Source organism: Dendropsophus ebraccatus, chromosome 1 (assembly GCF_027789765.1).
Source record: "Dendropsophus ebraccatus isolate aDenEbr1 chromosome 1, aDenEbr1.pat, whole genome shotgun sequence".
NCBI classification, from domain to species: Eukaryota; Metazoa; Chordata; class Amphibia; order Anura; family Hylidae; genus Dendropsophus; species Dendropsophus ebraccatus.
Window position 1 is genome coordinate 58,102,978 of NC_091454.1, and position 21,746 is coordinate 58,124,723.

The following is a 21,746-nucleotide window of genomic DNA, read 5'->3' on the forward strand; positions in this document are numbered from 1 at the left end:
GTCGGATTCCATGGACTACGTCGATGACCAGCGGTTGTTGTTTTAATTTTTTTTAATAAAATGGTCAATGAGGGGTGTGGGGTGTTTTTATTTGAATAAAAAAAATTTTAAACTTGTGTGTTGTCTTTATTTCTTTACTTTATAGACTTAGTAGTGGAAGCCGTCTAATAGACAGAATCCATTACTAAGTTGGGGCCTAGTGTTAGCCGGTATAAAATGGCTAACACTAACCCCCTATTATTACCCCAGTACCCAATGCCACCAGGGGTACTGGGAAGAGCCAGGTGCCAGTGGTCCCGGAGCGTCAAAATTGGCGCTCCTGGACCGGGCGGCAGCAGGCTGATAAGATTTAGGCTGGGGAGGGCCTAAAACAATGGCTCTTCCGACCCTGGTGTTACCAGGCTGCTGTCGTTTGGTTTTTAACCTGGCTGGTTATAAAAAATAGGGGGGACCCTATGCGTTTTTTTTTTTAAATAAATAAATAATAAAAAAAAAACGCATAGGGTCCACCCTATTTTTATAACTAGCCGGGTTAAAAACCAAACGACAGCAGCCTGGTAACACCAGGGTGGGAAGAGCCATTGGTTTAGGCCCTCCCCAGCCTAAATCTTACCAGCCTGCTGCCGCACGGTCCAGGAGCGCCAATTTTGACGCTCCGGGACCACTGGCACCCGGCTCTTCCCAGTACCCCTGGTGGCATTGGGTACTGGGGTAATAATAGGGGGTTAGTGTTAGCCATTTTATACCGGCTAACACTAGGCCCCAACTTAGTAATGGATTCCGTCTATTAGACGGCTTCCACTACTAAGTCTATAAAGTAAAGAAATAAAGACAACACACAAGTTTAAAATTTTTTTTATTTAAATAAAAACACCCCCACACCCCTCATTGACCATTTTATTAAAAAAATTAAAACAACAAACGCTGGTCATCGACGTAGTCCATGGAATCCGACGTAATCCCTAGGATACCGATATCTGAAAAACAAAAAGGGAGAAACACACAAAAAACACACAAACAGGAGCACAACACCCATCATTGTGGGCGGTGTTGTGCTCCTTACAGTATGCAGCATCTTTACAGATCGCTGCTTACAGTCTGACCCCCAAGGGGTTAAGGGAGGATGTATTGCATCCCCCTTAACCCCCTGGGGGCCAGACTGATGTCAGACTGCACCCATCCCAGCAAGGAAGGGGTTAAGTGACCCCCCTTCCTTGCTGGGAGGGGTGCAGTGCAGGGGAGGGGGTGGGGAGAGCTCTATACTCACCCCGATGTGTCCTCTTCGCTGGTCCGCAGCACAATGAAGTCACTGTACTGCGGACCGGCTCATTATATGTGCGCTCAGCCGAACAGCCAATCAGCTGAGCGCACATATAATTCTAAATGTTTCTTCTAATAATGCTATTGTCATAACATAATTAGAAGAAACATTTGATGTTTTCATTAAAGTAAAGTGATGATTAGTACAGAATGCTCTATTGCCGGGAATATGAATTAACGGCTTATGGAGCTTCCTGTACTAATTAATATTTAATTAATAAAACACATTTTCGTGGAAATAAATACAGTTTCTTTGTTCAATAATTTAATTCTAACGAATCCATCATTGTGCAATTAAATATACTGTCAAAAAATAAATATATATATAAATATACATTTATTTATATATATATATATTTACTTTAACAGTATATTTAATTGCAAAATGATGGAATCGTTTACATTTAATTATTGAACAATAAAAGGGACTTTATTAGAAAGAAAATGTGTTTTATTAATTCAATAGATTAACCATGAGAGACATCGGCTATAGTGCAGAGGATCGCAAACCCCGGTAATAGCGATTCATGTAAACTGTGTTCCCTGCTTTCCCAGATGCATCCAGAGGTGTTTGCATCACTTTCTTAACATTTTATTTGTTATTTTTAGTTGAACCAGATTTCCAAGCAAATGACCGTATGTTTTGAGCCGCATGTCTATTTTTTCCCACGGCCGGAGTTTCACCCGCACATTTACAGCCGCATAAAAAATACAGCCGCACAGTTACAGCGTCTGAACCTAGTCAAAACCTGAACAGGTCCCTAAAAATATCTGATTTTGAAATTTTACTGAAAATTTGGAAATTTGCTGCTTATGTTTTAGGCTTTCTATTGTCTAAAAAAAATGAAAGATCGTTTAATAAATGCCGCCAACATAAAGTAGACATGTTGCTAATGCTATTTAATATATAATTTATGTGGTATAACCACTTTCTGTATAAGCAAAAAAGTTTCAAAGTTGGAAAAATGCATTTTTTTACAATTTTTCACGTTATTTGGGTTTTTTTCATAAAGATTTGTTATACGTATCGACTCCAATTTACCAGAAATGTAAAGTACAATATGTCACGAGAAAACAGTCTCAGAATCAGCCGGATAGGTAAAAGCATCCCGAAGTTATTAATGAATAAAGTGACACTGGTCATATTCATAAAATTTGTCTCTGTGATTAAGGCCATTTCAGGCTCTGTCCTTAAGGGGTTAAACAGGAGCTGCATGAAAGCCCTATTCAGAGGTCAGAGAGGTAAGTGCTGACTGTCAGAGAAAAATTGGAAACTTTTTTTGGGGGGGTTCCCGTGTCTACCCAATGCACTTTACGGTAACAATAACATGATATATTTATTATATACTTTAGTCCGAACACAATGATATGCATGTTTACATAACTTTTCTAATGTTTTACTATGTGTTTATAGTAAAACTTTTTTTTTTTGCAAATAATTATGATTAATTTTGGTCTATTGTAACTCTTATAAGTTATATGGGGTGTAATTTTTTGCGCCATGTTGTCTAGTTCTTATAAGTATAATATTTGTGTACATCAGACATTTTAATCACTTTTTATAAATGTTTCTAAAATATACTGCAACCAAAAATCAGCAATTCTAGCGTGTTCTCCCTCTCTTTTACGCTGTTCACTGCACAGGAACAATATTGTTATGTTTTAATAAATCAGACAACCATTATGGTGGGTTCACACTACGTATATTTCAGTCAGTATTGTGGTCCTCATATTGCAACCAAAACCAGGAGTGGATTGAAAACACAGAAAGGCTCTGTTCACACAATGGTGAAACTGAGTGGATGGCCGCCATATAACAATAAATAACTGCCATTATTTCAATATAACAGCCGTTGTTTTAAAATAACAGCAAATATTTGCCATTAAATGGTGTCCATCCACTCAATTACAACATTGTGTGAACAGAGCCTTTCTGTGTTTTCAATCCACTCCTGGTTTTGGTTGCAATATTAGGACCACAATACTGACTGAAATATACGTAGTGTGAACCCAGCCTATAAGCGTAACTGTCATTTCAGGGTCATTTTTCTGAAAACATTAAATATCAACAGTACAAGCAATTTTAAGAAACTCTGGAATAGGTTTTATGTACTAAAAGAGTTTCCTTCTGGACTGAAAAAGCAATCTCCCAGCCTCCCCCCTCACATCAGATGAAGCAGGATTTCTGTCTCCATTATGTGGCTATGGAGAGGGGAGGGGCTGTTAGGAGTGACTGAGCACGGAGGAAATCTGCAAAGCACAACACCCTGCAATCTTCTCTCAGTAAGTTCATAGATAAGCACTGAACTCTCTGACCCCTGAATATAGTGTTTTAGGTGCCCAGAGAGTCTACAAACAGCTGACCTTCATGTCACCTCTTCCTGCTCCCTCATCTCCCCCTGCCCTTCCCCCCTTCATAGGCTTACAATGGAGAGAGCAGAACCCGTCTTCACTGGCTTCTCTGTAATGAAGACGTGTTTGCCTGATAATGCACAGATAAGAAGTCAGGGGGGGGGGGAGGCTGGGAGATTGCTTCTTGAGCACAGAAAGAGGCTTTTTTGGCTGATGAAACCTATTACAGAGTTTCTTAAAATCGCTTATACTACTGATTTCTGCAATAAAAAAAAAAAAACATGACAGTTACGCTTTAACCCCTAGACGACCCTGGACGTAGGGTTACGTCATGGAAGTCTGTCCCCAGACGACCCATGACGTAACCTTACATCATGGGTGTTATTCCCGCTATGAAGCGCGCTCCGGAGCGGAGCGCGCTTCACAGCAGGTGGGGGCCGGCTGCAGTGAGCAGCCGGGACCTCACCGGTAATGACACGCTGCAGCGATCGCGCTGCCGCGTGTCATTAACCCCTTAAACGCCGCGATCGCGCCGCGATCGCGGCGCGACCGCAGCGTTTAAGTGTAAGTGACAGGGGGAGTCCCCTGTCACTTACCGATCGGGACCCCCGCAGTGTGACTGCGGGGGTCCCGATCGTTGAAACGGACTTCTGGAGGTCTCTTACCTGCCTCCATGCGGTCCAATCGGCGATCTGCTACACTGAGCCTGCACAGGCAGGCTCAATGAGCAGAGCGCCGATAACACTGATCAATGCTATGCCTATGGCATAGCATTCATCAGTGTATAAATCAAAGTAATGTATGTAAAAGTCCCCCAAAGGGACTTCAAATGTGTAAAAAAAAAAAAGTTAAAAACACTAACACACTACCCCAAAACCCCTCCCCCAATAAAAGTCTAAATCACCCCCCTTTCCCATTATATAAATAAAACATATAAAAATGAATAAATAGATAAACATATAATATACCGTAGCGTGCGTAATTGTCCGATCTAATAAAATATAACAAGCGTCATTGCGACCGGTAAAGGGCGTACACGAAAAGAGGGGAAAAAGTGCGCAGATTACCGATTTTATGTTACATTATATATTAAAAAAAATCAATAAAAAGTGATCAAAACGTCCGATCTTCACAAATATGGTATTAATAAAAACTAGAGATCATGGCGGAAAAAATGACACCCCATACAGCCCAGTAGGTGAAAAAATAAAACCGTTATAAGCGTCACAATAGGCCCATTTTATTAATATTTAATTGCCAAAAAAAAGGATTTCATAAAAAAAAATATATATAACATTAGAGAATATGTGTAACCTGCATATGGTTGTGTTCGGACTGACCTATAGAATAATAGTATCATGTCGCTGTTACCATATAGTTCATTACGTAGACACAGGAACCCCCCAAACGTTACCATTTTGCATTCTTTCTTACGATTTCACCTATTTATATCTCCATAAATAATATATTTGGAATTCCATCATACATGTTATGGTAAAATGAATGACGCCATTACAAAGTACAACTATTCCTGTAAAAAACAAGCACTTACATGGCTTGTAGATAGAAAACTGAGAGTGCTAGAGCTCTTAGAAGGGGAGGAGGGAAAAACGAAAGCACTAAGATCAAAATTTGCGCGGTCCACTGGGTCATTTTGGGCCTGGTCCTCAAAGGGTTAACAGTATGATATATTATATGTTTCTATATTCATTTATTTTTTACATGTTTTATTTTATAATGGGAAAGGGGGGTATGATATAAACTTTTATTGAAAGAGGGGCTTTGGCATATTTTCTTGTACAAATATTTTATTGGTTTTAAAGATAAACAAAACATTTACATTACAATAGTAAATATAGAATCCATCAAAACTGTGCTCCAAACAGAGCGAAACTTAACAGAACAACATGTCTTACACATCAATAAAAATAAAATATCTCACATCTTGTCAGTCACAAAATAGTAATGATGACAACAATAGACATAGTAATAGCAGTAGTTGTAATCGTGAAGGGGGAAATTATACCTTTTTAAAGATTGTAAACTTACACGGTACTACTTTCTCATTTGTGGTACTATGGTCTTAAAGACATATATTATAATGTCAAGGTACAGTTAGATTTTGAGACTCTAACCACTTTCCTCATTTAGTTTTAAATAGTTTATTATCGAGGCCACCTCTTACATTCATCATATGTTCCATTGTGCAGTTATATTGGATTAATTGTCTAATTTTAGCTATATTAGGCAGATCGACTGATTTCCATTTCTGAGCAAGTTTTGTCCTAGATGATGTTAATTTATGAAACATTATCATTCTGTCTTCTACTGGCACATCTTCTAGTGACAATAAGACTAGGCCTTGTGACCACGGCGGGTCATAGCCTATCACCTGTTTAAGCAGCAATTTAACTGATTGCCAGAATTTTATGACCTTGTCACAAGTTCACCAAATATGCACTGTTTATTTGGCATCTCCAGCACATTGGAGACGTGCATGGAAAAATTCTAGAGAGTCAATACGGGGTAAAATACCACCTGTAAGTCAGTTTTCTGGAGGCCTCCAGGTCAGGGATTTAACTACCACTGTAGCAGCCATAGCAGCTGCTATGGGGCCCACAATATCAGGGGGCCCCATTGCCTGCTCTTGAAATATGCTGAGTCCCCTGAACTGTCATGATTTGAAGCACTAGGTGGCCAAGTGGGCATCCGAGGTTCTGCAAATACCCCTTTAACTGCAAGCACTCCTGAGCGCTTGCAGGTATGACTAGATTTGACAGCTAAGTACTCAGTCAGGAAGGAAGGGGGGCACAATCAAAAGTTTGCTATGGGGCCCAGCCATTTCTAGTTACGCCCCTGCTCCAGGTGACCCACACAATGCGAGTACTAAAATACTTGGGTTCTCATTACTCGAGACGAGTATTTCCCGATGCTCGAGTGCTCGTTTCGAGTAATGAACCCTATTGAAGTTAATGGGAGACTCGAGCATTTTTGCAGGAGACTCAAGTTCGGTAGAGGGAAGGTCGTGTGAAAACCTGTCAACCTCAGAAATTGATGGAAACACAATGGAAATGGACAGGAAACAGCAGGGGCAGCATGTATGCATGCCTCTGAGGCTGCCTAATGGCACCATTATACCTAATTCTGTGCAACAGCCTGGTTAAAACAGAGGTAGGCATTTGGACCATCCAAAAACTCAGCCTGACACATCATGGCAGTGAGAACACAGGGAACCATTAACACAGAGGTAGCATATCATGAACCAGCCTTCCAAAAATTATACCAGACCTAGCATGGCAGTGAGCACACAGAGAACCATTAAAAGTGAGTGAGGAAGCAAGTGAGCCTCCCCAAAATTAGGCCAGACACAGCATGGCATTGAGCACACAGAGAACCATTAAAAGTGAGTGAGGAAGCAAGTGAGCCTCCCCAAAATTAGGCCAGACACTGCATGGCATTGAGCACACAGAGAACCATTAAAAGTGAGTGAGGAACCAAGTGAGCCCACCCAAAATTTGGAGCCCAATGGCTGGGATATTTAGTGGCCAGCTGTCAGTCACCATCAAGGGTACACCTGATGCCCCTCGACCGGGGGTGGTAAGGCCCTGGCCAAGGCTAGAACAAAAAAATAAAAATAAAACAGCTGGCTGGTTGGCGGGGGCGCAATCGGCGGGCCCCAATCAACCAGTCCCGCTCCTCGGCATACGTAGTGTGACGTCAAAGCATGGCTGTGAGGACACAAAGAACAATATAGTCTTCTTAAGAGGCCCCGGAATTTGAACGAATACACTTTCAATCCTTTAAAGAGTCTCTAAGAGACGGCAAGTGCAGTAGCCTATGTATTAAAAAGACCTGGTCAATCCTGCTTTCAAAAAGGCTATGACAACATCCAAGGAAGGTTAGAAGCTACTGATGAAAGGCATGGTAAATCCTGCCTTCAAAAGGGCTAAAACATCAAAGGAAGGTAGAAGGTGCTGTTCATCAGTTTGAGCACCGCCTGTTGGTGCTTACCCATGGCAGTGCTTCTGCGCCTAAAACTAAAATAGCCGGATTAAAGCTAGATTTTGCCTCACACCCTCATGCAGTTTTGCGTAATAGGCATCTCTTTGGAGGTAGGGACGAAGAATAACATTACAGTCTTCTTAAGAGGCCCCAGAAATTAAAAAAAATACGCTTTCAATCCTTTAGAGAGTCTCTAAGAAAGGGCAAGTGCGGTAGCCTGTGTATTATAAAGACCTGGTCAATCCTGCCTTTAAAAAGACTACAACATCCAAGGAAGGTAGACGGTACTGGTGAAATGCCTGGTAAATCCTGCCTTCAAAAAGGCTACTACAACATCCAAGGAAGGAAACAAGCTACTGGTAAAAGGCCTGGTCAATCCTGGCTTCAAAACTGCTAAAACATCCAAGGAAGGTAGAAGGTGCTGTTTATCAGTTTGAGCAACGACTGTTGGCGCTTACCCACAGCAGTGCTACTGCACCTAAAACTAAAATAGCCGGATTATGGCTAGATTTTGCCTCACGCCCTCAGTTTTGCGTGATAGGCATCTCTTTGGAGGTAGGGATGAAGAATAACAATACAGTCTTCTTAAGAGGCCCCAAGCTAAAAGATTAAAGGATTAAAGCAGAGAACACCCGCAAGTTGACATCCACAGATTGTACAAAATGGGCAACACAAGGATGCTAAATTAGGATTCACCATTATCACTGTTCCTTTGAACAGTGGCATGTATCTTGGAGATACAATAGATGACCACTTGATAGCACTTGAATTAAGGTCGATTTGATTTTAAAATTTAAATTGAATGTTAGAAAAAAAAAGTGTCCATTACCGGCCTTTAGATGAGGCAGGCATGGAACCTCACAAAAATTAGGCCTGACACAGTAGAGTAAGAGTAAAAAAAAATAAAAATAAAACAGCTGGCTGGTTGGCGGGGGTGCGATTGGTGGGCCCCGGCAACTAGTCCCGCTCCTCCACAGACGTAGTGTGACGTCAAAGCATGGCAGTGAGGACACAGAGAACCATTAGAAGTGAGTGAGGAAGAAATTTAGCCTCCCAATAATTAGGCCAGACACTGCATGGCAGAAGAAGACTTGGCTGTTGGCTGAGAATTGAAGGAAGGAGAGGAGGAGGAGAGGACATAACAAAAATCTTAATGTTGAGCTGCTTTCCCTGGGTGGACAGCCAACAAGGAGGCAAGGGCAGGCACACCAGTAGTCAACATGGATGCCAGTTAAGGCCCAGCGACAAGGAGGCAAGGGCAGGCACACAAGTAGTCAAAATGGATGTCAGTTAAGGCCCATGAACAAGGAGGCAAGGGCAGGCACACCAGTAGTCAAAATGGATGTCAGTTAAGGCCCAGCAACAAGGAGGCAAGGGCAGGCACACCAGTAGTCAACATGGATGCCAATTAAGGCCCAGCAGTAGCCAACAAGGAGGCAAGGGCAGCCACACCAGTAGTCAACATGGATGCCAGTTAAGGTCCAGCAACAAGGAGGGAAGAGCAGGCAAACCAGTAGTCTACATGGATGCAAGTTAAGGCCCAGCAACAAGGAGGCAAGAGCAGGCACACCAATAGTCAACATGGATAACAATTAGGACCCAGCAACAAGGAGGCAAGGGCAGGCACCCCAGTAGTCAACGTGGATGCCAGTTAAGGCCCAGCAACAAGAAGGCAAGGGCAGGCACAGCAGTAGTCAACATGGATGCCAGTTAAGGCCCAGCAGTAGCCAACATGGAGGCAATGTCAGGCACACCAGTATTCAACATGGATGCCAGTTAAGGCCCAGCAGTAGCCAACATGGAGGCAAGGGCAGGCACACCAGTAGTCAACATGGATGCCAGTAAAGGCCCAGCAGTAGTCAACATGGATGCCAGTGAAGGCCCAGCAATAGCCAACATGGAGGCAAGGGCAGGCACAGCAGTAATCAACATGGATGTCCATTACTGCTCTGGTCAATCCTGCCTTACAAATGGCTACAACATTGAAAAAAGGTAGAAGGTACTGGTGAAAGAATGGCATAGGACATCCATAAGATAAGATGACATCCACAGATAATATGGTTTAAAATGGGCAAGACAAGGAAGGTAAGGGCAGGCCCAGCAGTAGTCAACATGGATGCCAGTTAAGGCCCAGCAACAAGGAGGAAAGGGCAGGCACAGCAGTAGTCATCATGGATGCCAGTAAAGGCCCAGCAGTAGTCAACATGGATGCCAGTTAAGGACCAGCAGTAGCCAACATGGATGCCAGTTAAGGCCCAGCAGTAGCCAACATAGAGGCAAGGGCAGGTACACCAGTAGTCAACATGGATGCCAGTTAAGGCCCAGCAGTAGCCAACATGGAGGCAAGGGCAGGCACACCAGTAGTCAACATGGATGCCAGTAAAGGCCCAGCAGTAGTCAACATGGATGTCCATTACTGCTCTGGTCAATCTTGCCTTAAAAATGGCTACAACATTGATAAAAGGTAAAAGGTACCGGTGAAAGAATGACATAGGACACCCATAAGTTAAGATGACATCCACAGATAATATGTTTTGAAATGGACAAGACAAGAAAGGTAAGGGCAGGCCCAGCAGTAGTCAACATGGATGCCAGTAAATGCCCAGCAGTAGTCAACATGGATGCCAGTAAAGGCCCAACAGTAGTCAACATGGATGTCCATTACTGCTATGGTCAATCCTGTCTTAAAAATGGTTACAACATTGAAAAAAGGTAAAAGGTACTGGTGAAAGAATGGCATAGGACACCCGTAAGATAAGATGACATCCACAGATAATATGGTTCGAAATGGACAAGACAAGGAAGGTAAGGGCAGGCCCAGCAGTAGTCAACATGGATGCCAGTTAAGGCCCAGCAGTAGCCAACAAGTAGCCTTCTACCCCCAGCACCCTTTCAATTTTCAATTTGACTGTAGTAGTTGAGTTAACATTCTATTGACGTTCTATGCAGGTGTACTACAAATTCCAGCAATACAGTGTAGTACACACTAGTCTTGGGGGGCTGTACGGTACAATCTGGTAGTGGCTGGACCTATACACACACTCTGTGATACCCCCTTACAATGAGCAGTGAAGTTCTATGTAGGTGTACCACAAATCCCAGCAATACAGTGTAGTACCCACTAGTTTAGAGGGGGGATGTACGGTACAATCTGGTAGTGGCTGGACCAAGACACATGCTGGGATACCCCCTTACAATGAGCAGTGAAGTTTTATGCAGGTGTACTACAAATCTCAGCAATACAGTGTAGTACCCACTAGTTTAGGGGCTGTACGGTACAATCTGGTAGTGGCTGAACCTAAGCACACTCTCTGACACCCCTGTCCAATCAGCAGTGAAGTTCTATGCAGGTGTACTACAAATCCCAGAAATACAGTGTAGTACCCACTAGTACCCACCAGCCCCAAAATCAAAAAAGAGTACACTGAGCACTTCTTAGGGGTCTGTATGCAATACCTAATGTCCCCTTTCTGCCAGAAGCCAATCACCACAGTGTGCTGGTTAACCCCTTCAGAAGCAACCAAATGCCGAGTCGGGATCAGCGCCATCTTGGCGGAGACCCCAGTAGACATCAGTCACGGAGATCGCTCCTCCGTGACAACGTCACGGGGGAGCGATCTCCCCAATGGACACCAGGGAAGAGCTGCTCTGAAGTCTTCAGATGCAGCTGTCAACTTTGACAGCTGCATCTGAAGACTTAATTAGTGGGCACGGCGATCGGACCGTGCCCGCTAATAGCCGCGGCCCCGGGCTACATGCGGCACCCGGGACCACAGCGGTTCAGAGCAGAGTTGTCACGCGGCCCCGCCCCGAACGCCCCCACCCGCGCGAGGACGTACAGTTACGTTCTTGTGCGGGAAAGGGTTAAATCGTTGTAGCAGCACTGCAAGCCCCAGCCAGCAGTCTGTAGTAATACTATTATAAAACAATTTGAAGCCCTGAAAAGGGCTGTTTGTTTGTGTTGCTAGTATATAACCTGCCTACTTGAATGCTAAATCCTACACTGACACTCTCCCTGACCAGCAGCAGCTCTGTCCCTGATCTCTCACAGCATGCGTCTGAAGCGAGCACTGCCGGCTGCGCGTTTTATATGGCAGGGTCATCTGATCTTGCCAACCAATCGCTGCTATCGACATGTATGGGTCCCACGTGATCGCAGGATGTACCAAAGAGTCTCCTGCATGTTTATTGGCTGAGAAATAGCGCCCAAACTTACAGGAAACGGATGATGAGATTTTCTCGAGTATCGTGAGATGCTCGTCCGAGTAACGAGTACCATCGAGTACCCTAATACTCGATCGAGTACCAAGCTCGGACGAGCATGCTCGCTCATCACTAGCTAGGAAGTTTGAATGAGTTATGGCAATCGTGTGTGGGAGAAGTTTAATAGGGCTTGATATGAAAGTGATATACCCTTAGTTGTATTCTTCAAATCAAAAAAGGATTTTTCAGACAGTAAAGGCGATGATCTTATCTATTGGCAGAGTACCTGCAAAATGGCAGACTTGCAGATTTTTGTAGAAGTCCTTTGCGGGTACCTGGAAGGTAATGGAGATATGTGAAAATTGGTGTATGTGATTCTCATCATCATCATATAGCTGTCCCAGCGTGTGAATGCCTAACTTAATCCAGCTAGTAAAATGTGACACTGCTGCACTAGTATTTTCTGAATTGTATGCTCAGACCTGTAGTATTCCCTTTCAGCCACAAGATGTCTGAGTATTGTCTTATTCTTTTATAGCCCATTTAAGGTCCATGGGGGTTAATTCATCGGTTATAATTAGAGATGAGTGAACCGGGTTCGAGTCCATCTGAACCCGAATGATCGGCATTTGATTAGCAGTGGCTGCTGAAGTTGGATAAAGATCTAAGGTTGTCTGGAAAACATGGATACAGCCAATGACTACAGTATATCCATGTTTTCCACATAGCCTTAAGGCTTTATCGAACTTTAGCAACCACCGCTAATCACATGCCGAAAGTTTGGGTTCGGATGGACTTGAGCATGCTCGAGGTTTGCTCATCTCTAGTTATAATATGTGATGTATTGCACATACTCAGAGAATGATTGCCACACCAGTCCCGCTTCCCAGCCTATTGCAGACTTATTTTAGAAAGATCCCATCAGTGAGACATAAAGTCACCTCACATTTCCTCTGCCAGTGTGAGCCCAGTGTGTCATATAAAACTCTTGTTAGTCCTGATGAAGGATATTAGTGTGTTAGTTTTAGAAAGTGTACCTAAAATTCTGGTGCAATTCTGAGACTTACCTCGGGGCCTGGCCCTTGTGTCCAGGTGCCTGCTCCTGCCAGAGGTGCCTTTCTCCAATCTCTACATGTCTAGTTTGTTCTGCTAAACCCTAAGCAGGGCCACTACCATTTTCTAACAAAACATGTCTATGTCTGGGGTGACCATGGTCTACCAAAGTTTCTTCAGGAATTCCATCAACTGTCTAGGACTATCCTCAGTGGTTGGCAAAGAACAACTATAGCTAAAGTACCCCACTGAACCTTAGCTTGATCTCCTCTGGTAATCTTACTGTAAATGACTAGCTACTCCCGGTTAAAGCCTGGGGCCCATATTTATGGATCTGGTACTCCGTGACCTGGTGTAACCATCCAAATCCACAAATAATGGACACAAACTACAATTCCTTTTGGAAATGCTTCAAAACTTCATTTTTTGCAATAAGGACATAGATGTTTGTATCTTTTGAGTATAGTTGCGAAGTACAAGGCATTGAGTGTGAACAGGTACAAAGGAAGTTATTGCAGCGTGACGTGTTCTGGAACCAAAAAATTTTATCTTTAAATGAATCTTAATGAATTTTGTAATTTCAACGTGTTCTTATGATGAGTAAAAAAATAAGAAATTATGTTGCTTTGTTTATATTTATGTCCAATTGTCTACAATGTTTTGATACTGTTTTAAATTGTTTTGTCAGTGTATTTAATGGTCATGGGACACACATGTAGTATGCTTGACAAAGGGAGCCTATGCTCTTGAAAAGTTGCGCTTGATGTCGATATGCTGGGATGTAACATCTCCCCTAGTGTTAACAGTGTCTGAACTGCAGATGGCTGAATAAGGACAAGTCAAGTATTAAAGGGGTTAGCCGGTAAACTAAAGTACATATTGAATCATTTCCCGTCCTGGAGACTAACAATTCATTCTATACATGTTATTAGTTTTTCAATCTTCTTCCCCCAGTTCTGAGCCTGCTGCTTTCTGTTAAGGACATAGGAAACTGTATCTGAGCTGTTCACTCTGATTTTGCTCTCAACTCCCTCCTTCACCTTTCTTCAGAAACGGCTCATGTAAACAACATCCCTAGCTGGCTGTTTATACACTGTGTGAATCTGAGGTCCAGATACTTGTGACCTGACTGTTATTAACCCTCCCTGCTGCAAAGAGAGCAGAAACAGATGGCAAGGGATCTGTTTACATAAACCGTCTTAAAGAGGAGGGGGGGAGGGGGTTGGGAGCAGAGATAGATTGAACAGCTCAGATGCAGTTTTCTATGCCTTCAGCAGAAAGCAGCATGCTCAGAACCGAGGGGGAAAAAAAACAGAAAAGATAATGACATGTATTGAATGAATTGTTAGTCTCCAGGAGGGCATGATTAAACTACATTTTACCCAACCAGATACTCAAGAGCAAAACGCTTACTCGTAATGCAAAAGTATTAAGCTGTACTGTCACTTTACGAACCGTTCCAGTAAGGTATTGTTACGTTTATCCTGGACTCTGTGGTTCATCTGCACCACACCACCACCACACTACAGAGATACAATGGACTACCTACTACCTTCAATGGAGTATGTTTGGGACCCAGGGGAGTCTTACACCAGTCAAGCCCCTTGGCAAGTGCCACAGCGGTAATGCAACCAGTCCTAGATACCACCATCTGGCTAGCTTGGGTTACTGCAGTATAACAAGGAGACTATTGGTGACCACCTTGTTGGAAGAGATAAAGAAAAAAAGCTCAGATTTTTGTCTTTTTTTTTACCCATAAATAATATATCACACTTGTCATTACGCTAAAAGAGCTATTGGAAGCCCATTATATGATTGCAAGAGTCCTCCAGCAACCCTTGTGCACAAACAGGTTCATTAAACAAGAAATTACGCAGAAGGACGAACTGCTTGCATAGTTTGGATGTAAAATTTTATTTTTTAATATAATAAGTAAATATTTGAAACCTCAGGTGGCTCTTCTATTTTGCACTGCAGTCAGTAAGATGTTTGATATTTTAATTACTGTCCTTAAAATCTTTAATTGCTTGGCTACAGAACTGAAACTTCAAAGAAATGTGGTTTCCAGGAGCTAAAGTTGTACTGCCTGTATAGGACTGGTAGGATGCATTCTGTTCTTCCTTATTTGGTTTACCTGTCTTATAATAATCAGGACAGAGCTTAAATGGGTTGCACTTAATAGTAAAAATAATAAAAAAAACTCTCTGACCCGCTGCAATCCTGGGTTCCATCTGTAGCCCGGGACCGCAGCTATTAGCTAGCGCGGTCCGATCACCGCGCCCGCTAATTATACATTTAAATGCAGCTGTCAAAACTGACAGCTGAACTTAATTGTACTATCTGCCCCTTTCCCTAGTGTCTAGTGGGGGGATTGCATAATATCTAAATTTTACTATAGAACGTATGGTGTAAACACGAAACCCACCAGAATGAAAACAAATTCCTTTTCTTTTTTCAATATCACTGCACGAATAATTTTTTCTGGTTTCACAGCAAATTTTATGGCAAAATTATGTCTGCCATTGTAAATTAAAAATAGTGGCGCAAAAATAAGGGCTAATATTGGTCTGTAGGTGAAAAAATGCAAGCGCTTTGGCCTTTTAAACACGAGGAGGAAAAAACGAAAGCGCAAAAACGAAAATGAGCTCGGTCCTGAAGGGTTTAAAAGAAATACAAAACCCAAAGGAACAAGCACCACATGGGGTAGTACCTTGTGTAGAATATATACTGTAGAGAATACACATGGCTGAGTGCTCACTAGGTAGGGTTGTGTAAGTTATATCCACAGCACAGAGTATAAAGTACTGTAAGTTGAAGTCGACAGAAAGGGAAACTTATCAATGAAGACCAAGATACGCAAACAAGAATAGGTGTGGAGATCCACTTTCTAACCACGGTCTAAGATCAAACGTCTTTATTTTCCACACATTTGATGCATTTTGTTTAACAAATACCCCGTCATCAGATAAAACATGAACTGATCATCACAAAACATACAGGCGGTCATTTATATATAGGTGTGTGAATGTTCCCATAACAAAAAGGATTTAACCGGAAATATATTAAGGTTTCTACAAAATCTACAGTTGAAATTCATTTTGGGAGAAACACTCAAAATGGCAGCAGCAACAGACATACATTTCAGCACATGTCTAATGTGATGATGATGATGACGATGATGATGATGACGGATCAAATGGCCTCTGATGGCAGCCAGTGAGCTTCTCCATATGACCTTGCATTCTGCCCTTCCTGTCTCTGAGACAATCATCAGAGACCATAAGTGTGTGTTTGACAAACTCAAATTGACACAATACCACTGCAGACATACACAAAAGTATTTTTGTTGTTTTGCAGCATATTTCACAGCAGACTAATACACAATCCGTGAGGTCGAAGCACCTGCTGCATTATTTCCCTGTGTGTTCTCTCTCTCTCTCTCTCTCTCTCTCTGCAGCATTGCTCAGAACAAGGCAGCATGCTCAGTGGCGGATTATAATATGGGCGATTTGGGCGGCCGCCCGGGGCCCGAGGCTCCGGGGGGCCCATGCCCCGCCGCGCACATTATAATCCGCCACTGAGTCTTAGTCCCCCGGCTGATGCGCGGCTGCCGGGGGTGTTCCGTCCTATCCCCGGCAGCGCGCGCATCAGAGAGCTCCCCGTGCGCCTGTAGCTGTGACTTCCGGTGCACGGGGAGCTGTATGATGCGCTCGCTGCTGGGGATAGGACGGGACACCCTCGGCAGCCGCACATCAGCCGGAGGCTGCAGAGGGAGAGAGGCTCGACGGGGGAACGGAAGGCAGGTGAGTTGTGTTTTTTTTTTTTTTTTTGGTTTGTTTTGTTTTATCTGCTTGGGGGGGGGGGGGGGCGCATCTAAAAGGGGGGGGAGAGGGGGACAATCTATAAGGGAGGGGGGAGAGGGGGCCATCTATAAGGGAGGGGGGGAGAGGGGGACCATCTATAAGGGAGGGGGGAGAGGGGGACCATCTATAAGGGAGGGGGGAGAGGGGGACAATCTACAAGGGAGGGGGGAGAGGGGGACAATCTACAAGGGAGGGGGGAGAGGGGGACAATCTACAAGGGAGGGGGGAGAGGGGGACAATCTACAAGGGAGGAGGGAGAGGGGGACAATCTACAAGGGAGGGGGGAGAGGGGGACAATCTACAAGGGAGGGGGGAGAGGGGGACAATCTATAAGGAAGGGGGGAGAGGGGGACAATCTATAAGGGAGGGGGGAGAGGGGGACCATCTATAATGGAGGGGGGAGAGGGGGACCATCTATAATGGAGGGGGGAGAGGGGGACCATCTATAAGGGAGGGGGGAGAGGGGGAAATCTACAAGGGAGGGGGAGAAGGGGACCATCTGTAATGGAGGGGGGAGAGGGGGAAATCTACAAGGGAGGGGGGAGAGGGGGACAATCTACAAGGGAGGGGGAGAGGGGGACAATCTACAAGGGAGGGGGGAGAGGGGGAAAATCTACAAGGGAGGGGGGAGAGGGGGAAATCTACAAGGGAGGTGGGAGAGGGGGACAATCTATAAGGGAGGGGGGAGGGGGACAATCTACAAGGGAGGGGGGAGAGGGGGACAATCTACAAGGGAGGGGGAGAGGGGGACAATCTACAAGGGAGGGGGGAGAGGGGGACAATCTACAAGGGAGGGGGGAGAGGGGGACAATCTATAAGGGAGGGGGAGAGGGGGACAATCTATAAGGGAGGGGGGAAAGGGGGACCATCTATAATGGAGGGGGGAGAGGGGGACCATCTATAATGGAGGGGGGAGAGGGGGACCATCTATAAGGGAGGGGGGAGAAGGGGACCATCTGTAAGGGAGGGGGGAGAGGGGGAAATCTACAAGGGAGGGGGGAGAGGGGGACAATCTATAAGGGAGGGGGGGAGGGGGACAATCTACAAGGGAGGGGGAGAGGGGGACAATCTACAAGGGAGGGGGGAGAGGGGGACAATCTATAAGGGAGGGGGAGAGGGGGACAATCTATAAGGGAGGGGGGAGAGGGGGACCATCTATAATGGAGGGGGGAGAGGGGGACCATCTATAATGGAGGGGGGAGAGGGGGACCATCTATAAGGGAGGGGGGAGAAGGGGACCATCTGTAAGGGAGGGGGGAGAGGGGGAAATCTACAAGGGAGGGGGGGAGAGGGGGACAATCTATAAGGGAGGGGGGGAGGGGGACAATCTATAAGGGAGGGGGGAGGGGGACAATCAATAAGGGAGGGGGGGAGGGGGACAATCTACAAGGGAGGGGGAGAGGGGGACAATCTACAAGGGAGGGGGGGAGGGGGACAATCTACAAGGGAGGGGGGAAAGGGGGACAATCTACAAGGGAGGGGGGAGAGGGGGACAATCTATAAGGGAGGGGGGAGAGGGGGACAATCTATAAGGGAGTGGGGAAAGGGGGACCATCTATAAGGGGGGGGGAAGGGGACAATCTACAAGGTAGGGGGGAGAGGGGGACAATCTATAAGGGAGGGGGGAAACTATAAGGGAGGGGGGAGAGGGGGAACATCTATAAGGGAGGGGGGAGAGGGGGACAATCTATAACGAAGGGTGGAGAGGGGGACCATCTATAAGGGAGGGGGGAGAGGGGGACAATCTATAAGGGAGGGGGGAGAGGGGGACCATCTATAAGGGAGGGGGAGAGGGGGACCATCTATAAGGGAGGGGGAGAGGGGGGAATCTATAAGGGAGGGGTCCCAATCTATAAGGGAGGGGGGAGAGGGGGATAATCTATAAGGGAGGGGGGAGAGGGGGGAATCTATAAGGGAGGGGGGAGAGGGGGACCATCTATAAGTGGGGGGGGGGGAGAGGGGGACCATCTATAAGGGAGGGGGGAGAGGGGGACCATCCATAAGGGAGGGGGAATATCTATAAGGGGGGGAAAAGGGGGACCATCTATAAGGGAGGGGGGAGAGGGGGACCAATCTACAAGGGAGGGGGGAGAGGGGGACAATCTACAAGGGAGGGGGAGAGGGGGACAATCTACAAGGGAGGGGGGAGAGGGGGACAATCTATAAGGGAGGGGGGGACAATCTTTAAGGGAGGGGGGAGAGGGGGGAATCTATAAGGGAGGGGGGAGAGGAGGACCATCTATAAGGCAGGGGGGAGAGGGGGACCATCTATAAGGGGGGGAGGAGAGGGGGACCATCTATAAGGGAGGGGGAACATCTATAAGGGGGGGAAGAGGGGGACCATCTATAAGGGAGGGGGGAGAGGGGGACCAATCTACAAGGGAGGGGGGAGAGGGGGACAATCTAGAAGGGAGGGGGAGAGGGGGACAAAATACAAGGGAGGGGGGAGAGGGGGGAATCTATAAGGGAGGGGGGAGAGGGGGACCAATCTATAAGGGAGGGGGGAGAGGGGGACCATCTATAAGGGAGGGGGAGAGGAGGACCATCTATAAGGGAGAGGGGAGAGGAGGACCATCTATAAGGGAGGGGGAGAGGGGGACCATCTATAAGGGGGGGGGAGAGGGGGACCATCTCCTATAAGATCAGCACCCTCCTCCCCTGACATCCTCTGTGCTGCTGTGTCCTCCCCTATAAGATCAGCCCCCTCCTCTCCTGACATCCTCTGTGCTGCTGTGACCTTCCCTATAAGATCAGCCCCCTCCTCTCCTGACATCCTCTGTGCTGCTGGGACCTCCCCTATAAGATCAGCACCCTCCTCTCCTGACATCCTCTGTGCTGCTCGGACCTCTCCTATAGATCAGCACCCTCCTCTCCTGACATTCTCTGGGCTGCTGTGACACTGTGTACTCTCCTATAGGATCAGAACCCTCTTCTCCTGACATCCTCTGTGCTGCTATGACCTCCCCTATAGAGCAGCACCCTCCTCTCCTGACATCCTCTTTGCTGCTGTGACCTCCCCTATAGATCAGCACACTCCTCTCCTGACATCCTCTGTGCTGCTGGGACTTCTCCTATAGGATTAGCACCCTCCTCTCCTGACATCCTTTGTGCTGCTGGGACCTCTCCTATAGGATTAGCACCCTCATCTCCTGACATCCTCTTTGCTGCTGTGACCTCCCCTATAAGGTCAGCCCCTCCTCTCCTGACATCCTCTGTGCTGCTGTAACCTCGCCTAGAAGATCAGCCCCTCCTTTCCTGACACCCTCTGTGCTGCTGTGACCTCCCCTATAAGATCAGCCCCTCCTCTCCTGACATCCCCTGTGCTGCTGTGACCTCCCCTAGAAGATCAGCCCCTCCTCTCCTGACATCCTCTGTGCAGCAAGGGACCAAACACTATGTTTATTGGGGACAGCATGGGGGGGGGGGGGGGCAGTAGTGGATTACAATGTGGGTGGATTGATCGGGGGGGGGGGGGGGGGGGGCCGGGTTGGGTGGACAGCCCGGGGCCCAGGGTACATTTAAGCCGCCACTGAGCATGCTGTAAACACACCTCATTCTAACCTCCCTAAATGTCCCAATAAAATGCATATGTATATGTGTATATGGCTAGGGGTGACAATGTGGGCTGGAGAGGCTGTTCAAAGAGGGTAAGAGCTCCGAGACAAGGTCCAGCCAAGTCTATTAAGGCAGCAGTGAATGATGCTTTGTCTTAATAGAAAGGGAGGAGCGGGGGATCAAGCCAGTACACTATGGGGGAGATTTATCAAAGGGTGTAAATATACACTGGTGTAAACTGCCCATAGTCACCAATCACAGCTCAGCTTTCATTTTTGCTAGTGCTGAGAGCTTAAAGCTGAGCTGTGATTGGTTGCTTTTATGCAGTTTACACCAGTGTATATTTTACACTCTTTGATAACTCTCCCCTTATAGTCATAAGTTATATATGTTATGTAAATACAATTTTACCCCTTTAACTATAATTCAATTAATTAGAAAGGTGGTGCTATCAGTGAAATTGGGCTGTTTTGTTTTTTTCATTCAATGAGAACTACAAGAATCAGGATAGTACACCTAACCACATTATTCCTTGAAAGTTAATACTAGCATTAGCAAATTGGTAAAATACAGTTCAATTATTTCTGTTTATAAAAAAAACAGGAATGAAAACTGCACCCAAAAGATAGTAGATGCCGTTTTGCTATAAAAGAAACAGTTGAAGTTCCAGATATAAAAATTACAGAAAACTCACAGAAATATTACTCCAAATGGATACTCTGTATAAGTGTTCTAAATTATTTAAAAATGCAGAAAGTCTTGAAAATGTGACTTTTTTTTATACATCTTATTTATGTTTGCGTCCAGGGCCGGACTGGCCATAGGGCTCTTCTGGCAAATGCCAGAAGGGCCGAAGGCCTCCGTGGGCCAGTCTCCTGCTTCTCCTGGCCCGGCAACTTGCTCCCTTGTAGGGAAATGGAGTCACTGGGCCAGGAGAACGACAGAACGGCCAGTGTTGAACTTTACAGCGCTGCAAGATGAGCGCTCCAGGTGGCATCAATCTCACAGTGCATCTCAGAGTGGCGGGGCGCCTCCCGCACGGCATCTCAGAGCGGGAGTTGCGTCTGGGAACAACTTACAGTAGCCCCTCCTTCCTCACGGCATCTCAGAGCAGGTGGTGTGTGCTCTGCTTTTGGGACCTGTTGTGAGGACTGCATGGGAAGCACGGACGGATTGTTTTATTTATTTTTTTTCATGGTGAGAGGGAGAGAGAGGCTAAACGTCTCCACTCTCCTCGGTTAGCCGTTCAGGACTTTTGTCGTGACATTAGCTAACCAGGGGAGAGACTGTACTGAAGCCGGGTCCTGCCCTGTGTCTCGGCCGGCTCCTGCTGCAATACTGGCACTGCTGGAAAGGCACAGCAGGGGTTAATTGCTAATTGTTCCTGGTGGACCAGGA